Source organism: Corvus hawaiiensis, chromosome 6, assembly GCF_020740725.1.
Source record: "Corvus hawaiiensis isolate bCorHaw1 chromosome 6, bCorHaw1.pri.cur, whole genome shotgun sequence".
Lineage (NCBI taxonomy): Eukaryota > Metazoa > Chordata > Aves > Passeriformes > Corvidae > Corvus > Corvus hawaiiensis.
In genome coordinates this window covers 9,316,582-9,333,773 of record NC_063218.1, presented here as the reverse complement: position 1 = coordinate 9,333,773, position 17,192 = coordinate 9,316,582, and the positions used below count along the sequence as shown (strand labels likewise).

The 17,192-nt window shown below is 42.4% G+C and overlaps 1 long non-coding RNA gene across 1 annotated transcript; it reads right to left on the bottom strand.

Moving 5' to 3' along the window:
• Positions 1-756: 756 nt before the first annotated feature.
• LOC125327809 lies at positions 757-5,698 on the bottom strand. Its single transcript, XR_007204378.1, has 2 exons — positions 5,415-5,698; positions 757-3,873 (listed from the first exon to the last, which is right to left on the bottom strand). It is a non-coding gene; the product is annotated as an uncharacterized LOC125327809 (long non-coding RNA).
• Between the last annotated feature and the right edge of the window lie 11,494 nt (positions 5,699-17,192).

Genomic DNA, 17,192 nt, shown 5'->3' with positions numbered 1-17,192 from the left:
CCTGTGGGGAAGAGTGTGCAACACTCCTTTCACCTGGCAGGTGGGACTGAGGGGAGTTGCTCTGTTGTCCCCTCCTGGCAGAGGTGGCATCACCCTGCACTCCCACTGGGAAAGCATTGATTCCAGCGGGGAGAAAAAACAGTTATTGCTGGTGGGGGACCTGGCAGTTTGGTTCCAGGAACAGGGCTACTGCGAACCAAAAGGGGAGGGAAAACTAAGGTCCTAAATCAGATAAAGCCCTTAAATAATTTCATTTTCTTTGCAATGCAGCTAGGAATGAAACAGATGAGATTTCATCTGGCAGAGTCATTCTTTCCTAACCCTGCTTTTCTTTAGTTATCTAACAAGATACAGACAAGCTGTAAGGCTTGTAAGAACTCTTTGTATTCAATAATCATCTCCAGTTAATATTGCATGATGTTGCAGGCAGAATGGAGTGACCTTCCCACTGCCCCCTCTGCCCTCAGCCTCCCCTTGGAAAGGGGCAGGCGTGGTGTCTACCCTGACGAAGAACTTATCTTCAGTCCCCAGCCAACTTCAAAAGCCACTTACTGTGATCTAAGAGGTTAATACCAAATACACAGTGCAAGCCTTGGCAATAAATCTCCACTAACAGATCTTAATCAAGTACAGAAATGTTCTACCTTTTCTCTGCACTAAAAAAAAACAAACCCAAAACCAACCAACCAAAAAAAGAACCCAACCGAAAAAAACCCAATGAAGAAGCAAAGCCAAAAAATACAGGCAACAGAGAAATTGTAAAATGTACAACTTTATTGTTTTTTGGGGATTTTTATTGCGTGGTACCCTAGATATAAACAATTAAATTTAATACACTGGGATGCCTCCCAGCATTTCAAGTTGATGAGCATCAAGCCAATTACATGTAATCTTTTGGTATAGGGCATATTAGGCTTTTTGAATACAAACACTCATGGAAGAGTAAATGTGAATAAAAAAGTAATCCACATGGTCTACTCCACAGCCAGGCAAAGTAAATGAAGATTTCTCTTTATTACCATTCCCATATAGGCCCCAAACCAACCCCCCACAACACCCTCCACCTCAAATTAGATTCTAGGTTGTGTAAGGTTTAAGGTGTGTGTCTGGACAAGGGGAGAGTAAGGAGCATCCTGCACTGCCATGTGTCTGAAGCTTTCTATTATTTAGCAGAAATCATTAACCATTCCTTTGTTAGACCATGCTGCCTGTGAAAGCAAGTTCAAGCAAATTCACTGCTGTATCCAGTGTGTTTTACACAGGGGAACTACAGCTGTTTGTACAGATGCCATTGTGCAAGCTCTGAATTGCTAAGATTAAAGCTATAGCCAGTTGAAAAAATAAAAAGAAACTGTATCTAGTGTTTCTTTCATGTTTTAATTTGTCTGTCTAATTAAAAAAGAATCCTATGCTGTTCTTGCTATTCCTTGTAAAAGTTATCTTCCTATTCCTCTACTTCACCTGATTTTCCTCCAAGGCTTTGCAGGTGTCATGAAGTAGTGTAATGTCTCTGTTCAGATACCTGAGGTGTCCTATGAACAGACTGTGAGCAAACAAGAATGTTGGAGATGTATCAACTATTCCAAATTTTTACAAAAAATTACCTTCCAGTACAGGATATCATATGGGGGATTTTTAAGGTTTATGATGAGGTACAGATTTGTATCTTCTAAAGGAAGTTAATGAGCTTCCTGTTTTCCTCTGGAAAAGCAGACAATTTTTGGGGCACAGATGGATCATGATGAGAGTTTTGAATTAATGTCAGAATAGAAAACAATAAATAGATACAATACATGGTATAATGTATTTATATATGTATATATGTATATATGTAATAACGGTTTTGGCATGTTTGTTGTTGTGCTGGGTTTCTCCATCCGTGTTTAAGGGACACAGCAGCACTTCTCTGAGTCACATCTCGTTGCTGGACATTTGAAGGAATGGGATAGTGTCTGGATTGGCCTTTGATAAGCATTGATTTCAGTAGCTTGCTCTTTGGAAACGGCTTTACAGACAGCCCCTTGCACCTGGTAAGGGGTTTCCCATGTCATAAGCAGGTTTTTCTGGCTTAAGTCTTGGTCCATGAGCTGCAAGGAAACACTCCTTGAAGAAAAACATTGCCTCTTTGAAAGCAAGCTTCTGTGAGCAAATCACTGTTTGAAAGTATTTGTTGTGTCATATTTTAAATAGTTGTGGCCAGCACATCACTTGTGATAACTGGATCACTATCACCAGTTAAACATGACCTAACGGTCCTGACAGGGGACTTGCACCATTCTTTCCCCCAGTACTCTGCTGTCTGAAACACATTTGCATCTGGCCCAGATACACTGGTACACCACAGCTCATGAGCAATCACAAGGGTGAGGCAGATCTTTTCATGGGATCATCAGCACTATTGGGTCCAGGTGCCATCTGGGCCTCTTCAGAGAGCAAAAACCTGCTGCCTGCCAAAAGCTGTGAAGTTGTAGTAAGGAAAAGACCATCCTTAACTTTCCTAGTCTTTTATTCTCTTCCTTAGTCATTGGCCCATCTGGCACAGGAAAGGAGCTCTCTCCTTGAACCCTCCTCTCACTCAGGGTGGTGGAGTTCTCACTGAAATATGAATCATCCAATTTATGTGCTCACCCTTCCCTTCCTCCAAGTGTTTCCGTGAGGAACTCCTGACCTTGCCTGCATGCTTGCAGGAAGACAGTGCTCCTTGGGATAAAATGCATAGCAAATTTAAATAATTTTAAAATTGGAGTTAATGATCTAATGATCGTAGGGATTTTTTTGCCAAGCTCATCATGTTCTGTTTCACATGCAAATCTCTCCTCTCATTTGATGAAAATCACCAGTTCCTTTAAGCTTCTTTTTAAGTAGGTATTTTCTCTCATTTCCTGTAAATAAGCCATACCTGACCACAGTTCCTTGTTATTACTAATGAAACATAATCATGATCATAGTAATAACCATCTCCTTCATTTACACAACACCACTAGCCAAGCCTCCCAACCAGCCAGGGAAGGAATTAGGTCTTCTCATTAGGAGTCTAACGAACTGAGGGCGTGACAGGACACAGCATAATAACTATAATATCACCAGCCTGGAAAGTGAATAGGTAAGCAGTGTATGGTGATTAGTTCTGGAGAGCTCATCAAGAGGCATTTTTCAGGTTCTGCCTAGGAAAAGAAAGAGGCCATTGAAAAACATTGTCTGGCATCCTTTTTTCTGGGCCTTCAATACAGAGAGTAGCTAAATGGCCAGCACCCCTGAATTTCAGCTTTTCAAACTGTTTTCAGGCTGCCTGTTTGGGTGATCAAAGAACACAGCCACTGCTCCGGCAGGTGAATTCAAGAGATGTGAGACAATTCTATTTATTTGTTTGGATTTTTACTAGTGCCCAGGTAGGCTCAGTGTCCAGACATGAGAGTGCAGAGGTTTTGTTCAGTGAATATGGATGCTTCTCTCTGCTTTCATTCCCTCCTCTGCTCAGGGTGACCTCTTTGTTTCTACATGACACCTTGTGTACTCTTATGTTGTTCAGTGATTACATTGCAGGCTTTACACAAACAGCCTAACCTTTATTACCATCATTAAAAAGAAATTCCCATGCTGTTTTCTGCAATCCTTTAAGGCTATTTGCAAATTAAAGTCAGAGGAGAATGCAACAGGCTGCTTGCTCAGCAGCCTTAGTGGTGGGAAGCAAAGTGGAGGCCTCCTCTGCCCTGCCTGTGCATCCTCTGTATAAAGATATTTGCCTGGGGTGTCAGGCTGGGAGCCAGTCCACTTCCAGATTTCCGTGGGGTCTGTGTCTCCTCCATCTCTGCTTTGGCAGCTCTGGTGGTGCTGCTTCATGCCCTCTGGGCACATGTACCCGTGGGACAGGAGCTATGGAGACAATTAAGAATGACACGGTAAATGAATAATGGGAATATACTGCACCAAGGTTGGGGCCAGCTTCCCTTCTCTTCTTCAAAAGGGACATTTCCTACCACCCATTGAAATAACTGCAGCACTTCTGTCTTTCTTCCTCAGAGTCACCCCTTACCTCTCTGTTCTTCCCGTGCCTTCCTGAACCCATCCCTTTCCTAGAATTGCTGGCTCCCAGTTTTGCTCCCTGTCAGCATATTGCCTGTCTGCACATTTTTCTCTAGCTAGAGCCAAACTTATTATTCAATCAAAACTCAGCAGGAATTTTGTTGAATTATTTTAAACTCACTGGGGCAAAAGCTTTGCCTTCCTATTCAACATTGAGATACCATGCATATTGATTGTGGCTGAGAGAGAATAAATGAATACATTCATATTGATTGCATTTGTTCTTACTCACTATTAGACTCACTACAGGGCCCTGCTAGATTTATGGTTTCCTTTTATGTCTATTAGCAATAAATCCTTTTTTTTTCTCCTTCTCCTCTTTCTTTAAGTAAGCTCATGTTTTGCAGAATGAATTTGAATGAAAAGAGTGGATTGTACAATGACTTGTAGGAAAGTTTGTTGAGCTGCCTTTAATTTCCCACTCATTTTGAAAAATCTCTTCTTGTCACATGTGAAATCCAAACATTCTTCCCACATGCAGTTCAGATGCTCTGGGTCCCCCAGACAAAAGTTTTGTGCACCAGTGTGCTTTTTCTAATGAGCATGCAATTTCTTTCCTAATATAATTATGACAGATATTACGACTGGGGACCAGACATGCAGAGCAATGTTACTCTTCCAACCTGGGAAACCACAGAAAATTTGCATAATTCCAGGTATATATTGGAAAATTCAGAATTTTAAGCAATATGAGCTTGCTTATTATTTTCTTTTCCAGGGCTCTATTCCATATCACATCTTTACCGTAGGGAATGCCATTGTGAAGCTTAGGCATACTGTGCAGACTTAATTTCCAGCCCTTTGGAGAGTGAGATTTTGGTTCATGAGCAGTAATTGAACAATCCAAGTGTATTGTACCTGTACTGCAGTATTAGATTGATGGCATGGAGCTCTGAGCCCTAAGCAAGGCTGACACTTCTGTCTGTCAGCCACACACAACAGATTTGAACAGAATTGGCAAACTGCAGAGAAGCAGAAAAGGGTGAGAAATGTGCCCTCCTAAAGCAGAAAGGAGGCAGATGGAGTGACACCAAAAATAGAATGAAAGAGCTACAGTCTGTGGGACAGAGCAATGGCTCTGGAGAAAGAAACAGAAATATTACAGGGTGTAAATACTGATGGATGTACACAAGTGAAAAAAAAAATGAAGTGGAATGGACAAGGTGAAGAGAAAGTTCATACCCAGTATCATGCAGAAAATATCTTGCTGTTGACATCTGCTAGGCTCAGGAGGAGTCTCCCACAGAAAGATGGTGAAATCCCCTCGCTCAACACATTTAAAAATAGACTAAACAAACCTCAGTGATCCAGACTCTCACTCCCTTACTCACATGGGCTGTAACTCCCTCCAGCAGTCAGTCTTCCAAAGCCTGGGAACACTTGCAGAATGAGAGGATCTGAGCTGGATGCAAAAAATCCAGTCCTGGGCATCACAGCTGGCATGGATTCGATGAAGTATCAGCTCTTTTTGTGATCACAGCACTGCCTGGGCACATTGGCTGGGTGTAGCCCTTCCTGCACAGGCATGAGCTCTAGAAAAAGAGTTAAAGCAAAGCTTGTATTAAAAGGCTTTGCAGGGTCAGGACTTGGAGGCTGCACACAGCAAAATACAGGAATGCTGTGTCTCTATTCAGCTCAGCTCTGACGAACTTTCCTCCCCACACAGCTCTGAGTGATGGCAGTATCTTTATGATCTTCAAGAGGAAGTTACCATTTGCTGATAAACATCTCCTCTCAAAATGTGCTTAGTGAAAAGACACATTCTTTTGTATACATTTAATTACAGGAGAACAGATTTTGTCCAAATAATTAGGTAATTTAAACTGTGCAGTCTTTCTCAGAGAACTATATTTAACCTTCATTTGAATTTAATTTACACATCACAGTGCCCCTAAAGCAGTTCTGTAAGCCAAAACACTGATCAAATATTTTTTAAATGTCAAATGTTACTTAGTTGTGGATAGCGCTGAATTTGTTTTTAGAGATAACTTCTTTTGATCTGCTGCTATTTTTAGTCTTTCCCATTGTCATGTTCCTCTTCATCAGATGTTTAATCCATACAACACCAGAATTTGTCGACAACTGAAGAATTCAAAGGAGATATGTGGTGGAGCCCTTCAAAAGTTTCATAGTATTAAACAAGATACAGATTAGTGTCTTGTCACTACAGCAGTTGGAAGGAAAAGAAAAAGGCATTTTTGAACTCAAGTATTATTAAAGGATTATAAAATATTTGCATGAAGTAAGAGGAGTTCTGTAAGGGATGATCTTACAGCACTGATATAAAACTGCATAGTTTTATTGGCTTTAATGCACCATGTGCCTATTCTGATTTACACAGCTCGGGATCTGGCTCTATATATCTAAATGTATCTTACACTGCAGGGACATAGATAATTTTTCTCCTGACTTGCTCTTTCCTATTGTCTTGGACCTGTAAATTATACATATTAGGTTCACAAGCAGTGCAGTAAAAGTAAACAGCAAGAGATGGAGTCTCACAGTTTGACTGAATTATAACACAAACTATGGTAGGTCTGACCTACATTAAACTAGTTCACTAGAACAAGATTTGCAGGAAGTGGCTTGTATTTTAACGTTGCCTCTAAGGTTGATTCTTAGTTTAAAAAAAAAAAAATAGGAATGATTCTAAATGATCACCAGAGTCTTATCAGTCTCTTTGGAATAAGCAAAAGCTGAGACAAGTCCACAGATCAGCCATAAAAACAACAGAGCTGGAAGACTTTTCCTGTAGCAGCATCTCCCACTGGGTGACAGCAGTTGAAACTACTTACTATGATTATGATTAATTTCAATAGTGCTCGATTCACTTTAATACTTTTCTCCTTCTATCTCTGAATGCAGATAATTTTTCCCTGCAAGTAAATCCAGGGTGACAGTTTAATAGGCTCAGACATGCTTAGATCCAAAATGAGACTGTAATATTAATATGCTATTGACCAGTTATGGATTAAGCAAACTGAGGGCACACTTAAGTAAATGATTTCAGAGGGACAAGTTAATGTGCTAAGTGGTTCACAGGCAATGATTAAAAATATTTTTTATTTACTTGTAAATTAATAGGTTTCTTTAATTAATCTAATAAAGCCAGCCTATGGTAGGTTACAAATTTGGTGTGTGCTTTAACCAAAGATGACGACTTGCTGAATCTGGAAACCCCAGTGTTGCTTACAAAGGAAAGGAATCAGTCACAGATAAAGCCAGCCTTGCAGATGGCCAGAGCTTCCAACAGGCCATCTCCTACAAGTATCATTGTATTATTCATTGTGTGAATCTAAAAATTAAAAAGTCAACATAGTCAAAATCCTATCGATGAATTTAAGATTAATCTAAGTGTCTTTGGGGATTGTTAGTACCTAGACACAACTGTATCTGGTGAAATGAGCTTTTTTTCCTCCATCAGACTTGCATCTTTCAAATCCAATTGAAAATGTAATTAAAAAAATTGACTGCAACAAAATTTTTGCAAGAGAAGCAGCCAATATGCCAAGAAGTGTTAAAGCCTTGCAGAAGGAAAAGAGGCTATGGGATGATGAAATCAGCTAAAAACTTTGCACGAGTTTGATTTGCCCAGAAGATGTTCGGAATAATATGGTTATCTGAGGTATATTAATAGCCCACCGCCGCCAGCTTTATGCTGGAGAGATTAATTTAAAAGATAGTGCCTCATTAATAGTCTTATGGTGGTTTGTATTGCAAAAGCACTGAGAGACTCCATCTGTTGAATATTTTACTTGTCAACATGGGATCATCCTGGCCCCAGAGCCATATAAACTCAGAAAATGGCTCTGTTTGTGCCCATACCTGGGTGGTGATCAGGGAGTCACACAACGCTCAGAGACCACTGCTCTGAATTTGCAGTAGATGATGGAGTGACCAAAGTTTGTGGTCTCTCCCTGAACTCTGTGTGGCATGTTCACCTCAACAAGCCCAACTGCAATTCCTCTGGTGGAAAGCTGCACTATTTCCAGAACAAAGGTAGAGCTAGCCAACCTGACTTCATCAAATCCCACCCTGGTGATTACCTTCACTTTAGCAAATCAAACCAGCAGGATTTGTTATCTTTTGACCCCTTTTCTCCCCATCCTATCATGTAATCATTCCCACTTTAATGGTGTTGTCTCATCTGAGAGGGCAGCCATTGTACAATTCTGAAAATCAGAAGCTCTTTGGTTTAACCACTTCAAGGCCCAACAAAAGGAAAAAACAGGGGCCAAAGATTTCACCTCCTTCATCTCTCTGCTTTTATGTTCTTATCCTAAATACTGCAAGATAGGAACTTTTCTCTCTGGTTTTCCCAGCAGTTTTGACACACCTATTCCCAGGTGGGAGATGCTTGTTTTGACTGTCCCAGCTGTTCCTCAGTGAACCACATGAGTTAAGGAAAATGAGTATCTTCCCCCAACTTGCTGTGGGAGAGTCAGTATCAACAATGTAAGTCCAGCACATTTCTACTTCCCTGGCAGAAGCTGCCACATCCTCAGCGACCTGGCAGCCATGAGGAGTGTCTGACAGAAGGATGCACTGGTGTGTAAAATGCAGATTAGCTGCAGGAGGGAAAGACAAGAAGGAGAAATGGACGTTTGCCTTAGGTCTCCATGTTAGAAGCTCTTGCAGAACCAAGCTCTAGCTATTCTTTACACTCATCCGTCTTGCCCCAGGAACATTTGCTTTGGAAAGCTTTCAAAGTTTTCCTTCCAAGCTAGTTTGGGAAAAAAAAATATTGCTACCAGAGTTGAGACAAACTTTTTGGATTCATTCCATTCACCATGTATGTGGATGTGTCTGTGTGTGTTTGTGTGGTAGGCGGGGAGGGAGGAGAGGGAAGTACTTTCAACTTGCCGATGGGTTTTCCAGTGGGTGGAAAAGGCATTTGAAATCCATGGAGCCAGGTTGGGTTACAACTGCTGAGGATTTGGGGCAGGCAGCTGCAATGCTGTGCAGGGCTGTGGTTTGGAGAAACCTGAACGGAGCTGTACAGAAGGAAGAGCTGAAAGAGATGTTTGGTAGCCGGACCCATTTCTTTCATGTGTGAAGGACAGATGTGCAGCTGCAAGGAGCAATGCCTGGATGCCTGCAAAGTCATCGGATATGTGCAGTTACTCTCTCTTTTGTGGGTCAGATCAGAGTGATTGCCTTCTCTGAATGTTTGCGGTGAGTGTTATCTGAGGCGTGTCTGCTCCTTTGCATTTGCAGCTGAGGGTGGCAAATAAAATGGCGAAATATTGCTGTAGGCAGTTCTGTCACCAAGTCTGGATTGAGGAAGCCTGTGAGAGGCCTTGAAAAGCCACTCTTCTGAAGCACACCACAGGTAGAGGAGGTTTGCTTCAGGCAGACTTTGCAAGTGTGCCTTCCCTTTCAGAAAAAGAAAAAAGAACCACAGTATGTTATTTCCTTCATGTCTGAAATAAGCTGAAATATGGAGCTTTGCAATCCTGTGTGTAAAAACAGGGCTACAGTGAAAAGGGATTATCATTAAAGTTAGCTTCATGGTAGTGATTCTTCAAGTCTTTTACTTCAAATGCCTCCTGAATGCATTAAGGTTGAAAGGCGTCACTTGATTGCCCGAAGCATGGAAGTCAATAAATCAGTGGCATGCAAAAGACTCATGAAGGGGAGACAACTCTTATTTCAAGTTTTCTGGAATGGAGAAAATTCTGGATTAGAGCCCTAATGCCTGCTGTGGGACTTTAGCTGAAAACTGTGTTAAATATCATTTCTCATTCCTTGTCATCCCATTCACCTCTCCTGAAACCATGATGGTATAATGGGGAGAGAGAAAAGGTGAGACTGCAGGTTTTGTTCACAGCTCTGCTACTGACGTACTTGTGGATTTCAAAAAATCTCTCCACCTAAGAGAATCTTTCCTTAGAATTGGTATCTCTGTAAGACAGGGCTTTTTAGTGTGACATTTATCTAGCATAATTTTGCATAACTATTCTTAGAAACATCACATTTCTTAGAATAAGTATGCTTCATTAAATATATCATGAAGCTTACTGTTGTCTATAAAAGAAGTATGCAGACAATGAAAGCTGCAAATCCGGTGTAATTTACTTCAGGTGATGATTTGGCCTTAACCATAAACCCTATATCCTTTGTTCAAATTTGGTCAAAAAGAAAAGACATGCCTTGTCCAGCACCATCTGACATGGAAAGTCTCTCGGTTCCTCATCAGCTCAGGAATCCAGGCTTTAGTAATGTCTGGGATTTGATTATGTTCACTTGACTTGTTTCTGAGAGGAGCTGGTAATCTTAGTTTTGCTTCAGTTACTGGTTTCTAAGGCTATGAAAGGTCAGGATAAACCATCCATAAATGCAGCAGCGATTAAAACCTCACTTAGCTTATTGCACAGTATATAATTGTTCATCCTATGTCACATAATAAAATCTGATGGAGGTAACTGCCTGGTGATCCTTTCATTTAAAGGAACAGTTATGCACTACACCTACTGCTACCTACATGCACATCAGTGCTGTTTCTGTTAACATAATAGCTGTGCATTAAAACAGGGGATATATTAACCTGAATGCTGTCACGGTCTGTCACTCTGCTATTGCTAACTTTGTCTTATAGCTCTCATCAGGACAAAATAGTCTGTCTGATGATGATATCCTTAAAGATGGCTGATGACACTGCCTTTGTGGCTTACAGGTTCTCCGATTTGTGAGCAAAGCTGAGAAATGTCATCCAAGCATTTAGAGCTCCCATTTCCCTAACAGCTCAGCTGTCAATTACTGCCAAAAAAAAGGAGCCAATTTTCCAAAGAGCTCCATATAGAGAATGTTCCTGACGTAACACTGGCTTGAAAATGTGGCTATGGTAATTGCGTTAGGAGCCATGCTGAATGGATTTAGAAAAGCTGGGTGTGCCCAGAGCACTGTTAAAAGTCTGCCACTGTCATACTCCAGTGCTATCCCCTCTAAAGCAGGTGTCACTACTGTACAATTCATGGCCTCTCCACACCCTGTGTGCTTCCATTAAAACCTGGCACTGCATTTGCTCTCCACACACCCTCTGGAACCGCCTGCCCTCTCCCAGGTCAGCTGGAATCCAGCTTCCCTAAGCCTCGAATTGCTATACAGATTATCACAGCCATAATTTCTCTTCTCTTTGTGTCTTTAGCAAGAGAGTCTGCAAATACAGAAGCTAAATGGTGCAGAAAGAAATCTGCTTCTTTTGTTCCCTGGACTCCTGACTTAAGTCTGCCACTCTGCCAAAGCCATGTTACCAGCATGGCAGCTGATAAATACAGAACAGGCTGCTTTTCTCTCCTCACTGTACATACCCTGGACCTGTTAATGTGTGCTTTGCTGCTGAGGGCCCTCTCTTTAAATAAATTCTCTTTAATAGTCAGAGCTAATGTGGCTGCTACTATGTGCCCACCTTTTAAAAGTTCATTCCCACTGCTTACTTTGCAGTCACCACTTGTGGTGCCAAAAACCACACGGAAGGGTACACCAGGGAAAGGAAGCCAAAAGGGAAGCTGCCAGCACTGCCAAAGCAGCTCTCAGCCAGCAGAAAAACTGCTCTCCTTGCTGGAGTTTGGAGCAGGGAAGCTGCTGTGTCAAACCCTATCTTATGATGTTAGTAAGTGGCTGATGACTTGTAGGGCAGGGGAGTTTTGCGTCTAAATTCTGACTTGGTTTTCTTTAAGCGCTGTCCTCCTCAGAGTTACCTGTTATTCAGTATTGCCATGGAGATATTTGCCTAGAGCCCCCTCTCCTCCCTCCTCACAGGTGTGTACCAAGCCTCATAATCTGTGTAGTCTGGAAGAAGACCTTTTGTCATCCTCAATCAAACCCGATGAACCAGAAGATCTCTAACTAAACAGTTCAGAACCCAAGACACACTAAAAGAGTGTAAATGTTCATGCAAAGTCTTTTGTAGGTTATTTCTGCTATAATCCAGTGTATATAAGTACTGACACCTTGGCCAAGAGGATGGTATCTACCTCCTACCTGTGCCTAGCAGGAGTTATGAAAACACAGCCTTCTCAGTTCCAAAATCCCCTACCCTGCAGGCCTTAGTTCAACAAAACATTCTCAAAACACACCTACCACTCTGCTACAGAAACCTGACAATTCAAAACCACCTTTTGCATAATATGCTGAAGCTAGGAAACTTTGCAGGAGGGTAGGAAACATTTATGGGGCTCCTTGAAGAGCAAGCAAAGGAAAGTACAACTCTGGGCAAGTGAGTAAGGCTGTCATAAGGGAGAGCAAAGACTTCTGCTTTGGTCCTAGTTTCTAGAAAATTTAGGCAGCAGGAGCTGGAAGTCAGCTCCCCCTCTGCTTGCCCTAGCCCCAGGTGCTGAGCTTGGGTTTCCTCTGGCTTATCATCCCGTGCCATGGCTTAATCACAGGGCAGGAAATGTTTTGAGACATCCATTCTGCATCCTGTACACTTAAATTCCTGACTTGGACATTTAAACAGGAGGAGGATTAAAGGATTTAAGACACAGAGATATCCAAACCTCAGCTCTGGGCAAGGTCTTTCTGCCTGTGAGAAATGTAATGCCTTGCACACACCACAGCTGACCTGGCTAATGTTTTCCCATGAATCCTGCTTCTCGGGGCATTTTATCATGAAGCCCAGGTTCCTACCTTAGGTAACCCAGAGTTACTGTTTCATGCTCTCTCTTTGCCTTCAATACCTCTTGATGAGTGCTGAGGTGAACAGCAGCTGTGCACAGAGCACGGGGGCAGCAGCTACAACTGTTATAAAAGGGTAGCTCAGGTGAGTGGCCGATGGCAAAGAGCAGCAGAGCATCTTTGAACTACAGCTGGAGCCTGAAGGAAAGGCAGACCTGGACTGGAAACAAAACCTGCAGTGGTGAACACACCACAGGAAAAGAACCTGCAAGATCTAATTAAGGCTTAGGGGCCACAGAGAGATTCAAAGGAAGAATGGGCATCTGGGTCAGGGCATGTCAAAAAGAAAGAAGATCAAGGAAATCATCAATTATCAAGAAGAAGCCTTGGCTCATTACATCAATTGTAACTGTAGAATTTAAACATCCCTCTCCTTTACAAAAACAATGTGGAAAACAGATCAGAAAGCCTAATATTTTGGCAGCACCTGCCATCCTCTGAAGAGGCAGATGCTTCCAAAATATCAGCCTCTTATCCTCTTTCTTTTGTTATTCTGATGGATTGAATTAAATCTGGGGTTTAACACAGGGTGCCTGTGCCAGGCTTCTCTGCTGACCATTTCATACAGCCTGGGTTTGCAATCGCATTTTATACCAAACTCCTTATTGCATAACCTGACAAATGTCCTTTCCTTCCACAACTGAGCTAAATGACGTGTATGAACAACAATTCTGAAGTTCAAAATTGACATGAGCAAAAGAGATTGGCAGAATGTACAGAACTGGCAGCAAACAACCTTTTCTACCCCAAACCCTCCCCAACACAGTGTGTGGTGAATTCAGTGTGAGCATGGGTGAGCCTCTTTGTTTGGGGATGTGTCCTTGTATGACTGACCTGAAGCTGAACAAGGAGCCCAGTCAGGGCTGATGTTGGACAGAGGTTCCCCAGACTGCCTGAGCTGAGCTCCTCCTGTGCTTGCTTCCCAGACTTGAAAAGGATGCTGAAAACATAACTTTTCAAAGTAATCTGATTGCTGAAAGTATGAGTTAGAATCTTCTCAAGTCCATGTCTTTAAACATTTAATATCAGGTTTTGTTTATATGATGTACAGCTGAAGAGACCTTTTTTTTCTCCTGCAAATGGGGACTCAGCTGGAGTAGGTGAACAGGCTATAGTGCAATGGTTAACCTAAAATACTCTTTTCTGTTGAGCTGGGCTACACCCCCAGAATAGCCTTTTATGCAATTCAGAAATTTCCTGATGTTTGAATTTGCCGTGAAAGAACCTGGAAGGGGAATCGTGGGGGGCGGGGGTGGGCACCACTCTAATGAAAAAAAAAATCATTATTTTCTGTTGTTCTACAAAGAATAAAAAATTCCTTGTCCCTTTTAGGTACAGAAGAAATCCCATATACCTAATCTGAGACACTGTGGTATCATTTGAAACAGTGGATACTGAAGCAGACGTAATATTTGCACTAGGCTGTGAAATAAATAGGCATTCGAAACTGTGTTAGGATGTGAATTTCCATAGTGCCTTGAGGGATGTAATTTTTGCGTTATGTGAACAGTTTGGATGAGAAGACCACGCAGTGAAGCTGAACAGCTGTATCCTGCCCACACATTGTGAAGTGAGGGAGAGGCTGGGAGCCCGAGGGAATCCTTATAAGACACCGTGTCCCTGAAGTTTTCCAGCAAAGAAGTTGTGCAGAGTTGTGCTGTCTAGAAATGAGCTTGTGGGACTGTTCCCCCTCCCTGCACCACACAATGTAGCATAAACATCAGCTTCTGTCTACATGCATTTGTTTATTTATATTGACATAAAATACCACCTGTTGCTTTGAAGTCCTGAGAGTGATGGGTTTCACGCCTATTTCATATCGAGCTTAGGTTTTACTGCCAAAGGTGTGACACCAGGCCAGGAGGCAGCAACAGGTTGATGGAGCTGTGCACTGGCACCTCCTGTCCCTCCTTAGGTGAGCTGAGGGGCTGGTGGGGAGCCAGGTCCCTGAGCCCTGCTCTATCAAACTCTACTGCCTTTTCTTCTTAGTGAAGAGTGTAGGAGCCTCATGAAAAGGGAAGCAAAGTTTTAGCAATTCTGGTACTTCTTAGGGCTTAGGATAGATTTGTCACTGTGCATCTGGCAGCTGATTTGGTTTCAGACTCTGAGCAGACCACAGTGCACTCCTTGTGTGCTGTTTGTGTAATTGGAGGACCATTTTTAAACTAGGTGATAGATAAGCTTCCTGCCACTTGCAAAGGCTACTTCTTTGTGGAAGAAACAACCACAAAAACAAAAACAACAAAAGACAAGATTCACTGAATTATTTAGAGTTGCCAAAGGTGTTGAGATAGGAACTAATTAAAAAAAAAACCTATCTGCAATGCAACGCCATAAAAGAATAATAAAATTCAAATCTCATTTGTTCCACTTCATGTTTCTCTTATGCATAAACCTCTATAAAAGGCAGCATCTGTGTTCACATTGTATGCTGAAAAGATACTACACAATGACTAATTCAATTGACATTTTTAACTGTTCATTGTACCATATATTTCCATTTACTAGATTCTTTAAGTCCTTTTAAGTGCATCATGTATGGAACAGGATAAAATAAGATAGAGCTGTTTACTTCCATAATGAGATTGGTGGTGGGAAATGACAGAGCATTGAACTGTCAATTTGAGCACCAGCCATACTTGCAGGATTTAAAATAGTATTTGAAGCTTTTCTACCAGTCAGTGACTGTATTTATGCTGTGCTAGTTATGTGGATTTGTGTTGCAAAGGAAAGCATGATGGAGTATTATTTCATTTGAACCAACAATTCAGAGATCACTCATCTGTTATGATTTGAAAGGAGATACATAATAACATCAACAATGCCCACAACTAATAATAACATATTTAACTTCGGTGACGAAACAGAGCTTTTCTTTTAATTTTCAGCTGGAGGTGCTCAAGGATGGTTTTAATATGCCAAGATGCTTATCTGATGCAAATAAGAGTTCTGGGTTCTTTTTTCACTGTTGGGTTTTTTTGGTGGTGGTTTCTTGGATTTTTTTTTTTTTTTGCTTATAGCTACAAGGCAATCTTTTCTTCTGACTGTTGTTCCACATGGCAAATTCACAATGAAATCAATAGGAATGATTGGTTTTTAGATCTAGTGCAGAATTGGCTACAAGCATACGAATGAAGCTGGAGGACAAAGTCACCTGAGCTCTCTTACAAGGGTGAGATGCAAACACATAAAGCTCAGAAGTGGCCTCACTGTCTCCTTTTCTCTTTCTCTGTTGCCCCTAGGCAAAAGGAGGAAAAACTTCCAGCAGTACCTGCAGCTCGGTGCCAGCCCAGCTTTTGCAGACCAGTGTGCCAGCACGGAAAGAAAGGTTTTCAAAGAAACCTTTTGTCACCTTTAGAAGAAGAAGAGGATTTATAGTAAATGAAGTGACTTCATGGGCAGAAAAAAGAAGCTGAACCTTATTTTGTGGCGAAAATAAAAGTGATTTTTTTTTTGGTTTATATTTACTTCTTTTCACTTACTAATGAGGGCATCTTTCCCAGCCGCTGTGTTTTGAAAAGCCTTTTCTATTCTCCCAAAACAGGGACAGGTTTAGAAAACAAACAAGCAACCCAGAAAGTAAATTTGAAAGATGCTCACACTCCTCTACTTAAACCTGAGGTGAGCAGTGTAAGTTTGGTGTGGAAATAAAAATACCCGGCGCGTCTCAGCAGTGCTGGGGAGGTGCTGGAGCACAGGGGAGGGAAGAGCTCGTGTCCTACCTATCCACCCATCGGTGCAGCGGGCAGCGGCCGAGGCAGCTTCCCACACAAGTGCCTTTGGGAACGCTTATCTCGCTCCCTGCTCCCTGCGAGGAGCCGCAGGTTGCAGCCAGAGCGCTGGTTTAGCGTGTGCCTGCTCCCAGGAGCTACGGGAAGAGCCAGCCCGGCTGCTCTCCGGCCCCTTGGAGAGGTCAGCGGGAGAAGAGTTGCGTGGTCTGCAAGGGACGGTGGCAGCAGCTGGCCCGGGGCACTTGCGGGCTCTGCTCCGCAGCAGCGCATTCAAAAACCAGCCTGGAGCCGGGTGGGAGAGAGGAGAGAACACGATCCTGCGCACCGGCAGAGAGAGCTGAGCCCAGGTGCTGCGTCTCCACAGCATAGCACGGCTGCTGCCTGCCGGGGAAGCTGACCCCTCTGATCCTCATCACACCGGGGTCAGGACAGCCCTGCAGAGCTGATCTCACTGCTTCAGGTTCTGTGTCTCCAACATCGTGTCTCCAAGCAAACTCTGCTCGCTTCTCTTGGAGAATTGGTTGGCAGAGCTGTGACTGGATCTTTCTTAAGGACTTTGGGAACGACCTTACACTTTGCTGTCTGCCTGGCAGAACAGGTCTCTGCATCTATTACTGAACCTGAATCATATTAAACCTAATCTAGGTGATCCTACTAGCCTTTTCTGGCCCTAGAACCTGTGACATGTATTAATCTCTGCTA